A 4,792-nucleotide genomic window follows, 5' to 3' on the forward strand; every position below is an offset into this window, starting at 1 on the left:
CAGGGATTTTATATTTCCATTTATTAAATATTAATTCAATTAATTGAAGATGACATGCAGCAACCGAACAAATCTTCGCCTCAATTACTGGCTAATTTTTTTTTTCCGTTTTTTTTTTTTCCGTTTATTATTAAATGTTAATTCAATTAATTTAAAATGACATGCAGCGATATAATATGCGCTTCAATTAATTCATTAATATTTATTTTTTTTTATCTAAATTTTTTGGTTGGTAGAGAATATTTGTTCGCCTACACCATGTTCCATATAAAATGGATTGAATAGTCGCTTCTCGAGCGAACACTTATTCGCCCCTGGTCCCTGTGTCATGTGACATGGAATGAATAGTCGCTTTTCGAAAGAAGACATGTTCGCCCCGGTCACATGAATATATATACCCCCTAATATGATTATTTTATAATCATTTCCGCCCGATTCATCTCTCTCTCTTCCTGCCTCCTTTCACGCCGATTCGCAACCGGCTCCCCGTCGACCAAACCAGAATCAACATCTTCACGACTCCACAATGGTACGTATTCCTGAATAGTAACTTTTCATATTTAGGATTATGGAACTACTAAACTAGAATATGTTATGTGATGTTGTTGTCTCGTTAATCTTTAGGAAACCCTACTCTCAAAATGTCACCTTCAATGTAAATCCATCGTATTTAGGAAAACTTACCTAGTGTTAGGTTTTGGGATATTATTTCCATGAAACCCTAGTACATACTAACAAAGACAGTTTTTTTTCATGCACGTGCATGCAACCGCCACAACATCCGTCCAAAACTTTGGCAAAGACTGGATTTTATGCCCAAATCAATTAACAAGTGAAGAGATAGTACTATTCTTGACATATCTCCCTTTTTTCCATATTGTTTAAGTTTTCATCCTGTTTATCTGAAATATTTATGATTGTTCTTAAACAGCACTTGATGCAACAATATGCTAACACATGTGGTGCCACGGTGACAATGAGGTGGCGAGACGATGTGACCCACGTCATAGCATCCACCGATTCTAATGGTGGATGCGGTCGCACTATCAAAGTATTGAAGGAAATATTGAACGGGAGTTGGGTCCTTACCATTGATTGTGAGACTCTGTTATTCTTAACCCTTTACTCTTAACTGAATATTCATTTTCACATATATGAAACTAAAAATACCTATTGCTTTTGTACAGGGATAAAATCATCAATCAGATTTAACTGTTACGTGGACGAGGAACCATACGAGGTGCAGCGAGATAATCATGGGACTGTGGGCGGTCCAAGAGCTGGCAGAATGCGGTATTTGAACAATGTAAGTTTTGTCTTATTCCTACTCCTCCTCCATATGATATTCAATTCTCTATGATTACTAAAAATGTTTTGTATTTTCTTTCAGCTGCCGAAACTGTTCGACAGTTACACCTTCATATTTGCAGGGGAATTCATCCCGGCTTACAAACTGGATCTTATGGGGTTTGTAATTGCTGGAGGAGGTACAACTAAAGAAATGGAGAATCCATTTGTCGAGCCCGAGGACGACAAAACTATAGTTGTATACGACAAGTCTCGGCACGATGTTAATGAACTTGTTTGGGTATTTGAGGCAGAGAATCCTTTGAAGACATATTTGGATGTGTTTGGTGTTCCTCACACAAGCTTGCTAGAATCCATTGCTGCTTGTGATTTGCAGCCTTTGTTGTTGTAATAGACATGTGTTGGTTGAATTTGTTACTGAATATTTGAATATTTTGCATTCTTGAATTTGTTAATGTCATATTTGATTTCAGATTTATCTTTTTTGTTCTTCGAATTGTGTTTTTTTAAAACACCAGCCTTATATTAAACTAAATCTTGAAACATGAAGAAATAATGTATAACTTGAAGTATAAATTTTTATTCATTTACTAATACATAGCAATCTATGTAAGTTAATCGCCCCTAATGTGATAAATAATTAATATGTTTTAAAACAACTGTCAAAATAATCTTTCTAAAACAATTGTGAAAATAATAATGTGAAGAAATCTTCGCTTACTGATTGATTGATTGATTTATTAATATTAATTCATAATAATTTTAGTCATTTAATTATTAAAATGAAATAATTTTTTTAACAAGTCACCTCACCGCCACCTAACACCTGCCACCTTTTCATTAAATGCTGCATGTAGCAAGCCATGCTGCTAAGCTAGACAAAGTTTGTACTGTTCTCTCTCTCACCTGTACGACCATTTCTTCGCCGAAGTGATACTCCATTGTCTACCATCGACCTCTCCTTCGCCGGAGACTTCATTATAATATCAATCCATCTTCCTAAATTAAAAAATGGTATGTTTGTGAATGTCATCTATACCTTCTTTACTTTTCGTCCTAACCTTTTTTATGTTTTTTGAATACTCGACATGAAATGTTCTGTTCTGGTTGATTTTCAGGAAGGAACACATATGAGCGAGAATGATATGAACGAGAATGATATTAATGATTTAAGGTAACATGGTGGTTTAACTTCTCTAATTTGCTTTGTGTGTGGTTGATGGTCCTCTCAGCTCCCTGGACACGCCAAATGTACTCGTCTATGTTTGTCATATTGAGAAATCCATGTTGGAGGGTAAACAAAAGAGCATCAAACATTGTACATCCATAGAAGCTGTCGCAAATGTGGAAGGCCATATGAGGATCTTGATTGACAGGCAAAATCATGAGTGCAAGACTACCACACCTAAGGATTGAAGCAAAGTCCTCTATCGTCGGGCATATGTGCATTTCCCCAATAACAAAAGAACGAGAGTCCGTATTCCATCTGCTTTGCATGTGGGCCATCAGTCCGTCGTTAACGTTTATTCGTAATAGAGGTAGAATCTCATCTACATGATAGACACTAAAAGGGACAGGGTCATCGTTGATCAGACTTAAGTATCGCTCCAGCTGTTGCTGCGATAAAACCAGCATGTCTGGGTCCATCTCTACATCCATCTTATGAGTTTTACACTAAATGACTGAAGGAAAGACATCGGTAGATAGAGATTTGGGAAGGAAAGAGTCAAAACAGAGAGAGAGAGGTGAGAGTGAGAGTGGAGTATGAGAGTGAGAGTGATGGTATGATAGTGATGATGTTGATACAGCAGTAGTTGAAGTAATAAATGAGTTTTCATTCTTGAATTGACATCAATACATAACTCCGGTAGGGGCATTACATGTTGCGAAGATATCTTCGTATTATAATTTTTAGTTCATGTAGTTACGAATATATATTCGTCTAGGAATTTGCAAACATATATTGAAGAAGATATCTTCGTCTCTTAATTTCAAAATATGGATTACACCAAAAAAGAACATAAGAAGATATCTTCTTTTAGGAATTTGAAAATTTATAGTTAAGAGGATATCTTCGTTTAGGAATTTGCAAACATATAGTGAAGAAGATATAGTCGTCTCTTATTTTCAAAATATGGATTGCACCAAAAACAAACATAAGAAGATATCTTCGTTTAGGAATGTGAAAATATATAGTTAAGAATAGGGGCACAAGAAGGCATAAGAATATATCTTCGTTTATGGTTTTAGAAATATGGGCACAAGAAGACATAAGAATATATCTTCGTTTATAAACTTGAAAACATGTAGTTAAGAATATATCTTCGTTTAAGAATTTTAAAACATACACTTACAAAATTAACCTCGTTTATGATTTTAAAAGTATGGGTACAAGAAGACATATCAAACATCAATACATTATAAGTTATAATTACATATCAAACATCCATACATTAAATTTTAATATCTCAATTGACCTGTGTAAACATAAGAATTACTGTACAAGTATAATTCCGTATAACACATACAAATCTCTAATATCTTGATCTAATTGCAGTCTTTAACTTAAACCTATTGACATTGTGCTCCGACGTAAGAATTCTGTATAAATATTTTATTCTCAATGTACTCAAAGCTTCTTTGGCCTTCAAAAGAACAAGAGAAAGTATAAGAACATTTCAAATTGTTAAATGTCAGAGAATAACATATGGTATAACACTTACATTATTATCGTTGATGTCAATAGACCAACCCTTCGTCACTCCTCTATATGTTTCCATATGTCTCATTAAATATACCCCACAGTCTGTCTTGTTTGTTTGGTCTTGCCAAGGCAGCTTTGGGGCCGTTATCCGGTATTTCTTAACCTTTTCCACAATTCTTTGTATGCTTTGCATTTCCAAGAAAGTCGAAAAACTATCTAGTTGTTTCCTCAAATGTACATACTTGTCCAAAATTTTCATTCGAGGCGGACGACCGGAGTTGTCTAGTACAGTGATGTTGGAGTCTTTGATATTCACACACACAAGAAAGAAATGTCGGGAAATGACGACAGGTAGGAATATCTGCAAAAACAACATAAACATTTGTTATTTTATGGCATTCTCGTTACTTGGAATTGAGGGATATGTACATACCAGGTCAGCGAAGATGAGGTATTCTTTTGTGACATGGTAGTTTCTCATGTCTTCTTCAAGGGATTGACAAAATAAGGTGCAATCATACTGCAGATTAACTTGTAAAATAAGGGTGGAGACTCAAAGTCATGAACATTGAAGGATACATAGCACAAAACAAGAGAAGCACTTACATGTGCAATGGATGAGAAACAAATTATTTGTGGTTCATGCCTTGGCAACCTACGGCATTTGGAGTGCACAATTATGGACCAAGCGTCCACCACTTCGCTTGCAATTTCTTCACCAAGTTTCATTGTACGAAAGAGTTGACGGGTGATATTTCCCGGTGCACCTTCGTACAGAAC

This window comes from Impatiens glandulifera, chromosome 9 (assembly GCF_907164915.1).
Source record: "Impatiens glandulifera chromosome 9, dImpGla2.1, whole genome shotgun sequence".
Lineage (NCBI taxonomy): Eukaryota > Viridiplantae > Streptophyta > Magnoliopsida > Ericales > Balsaminaceae > Impatiens > Impatiens glandulifera.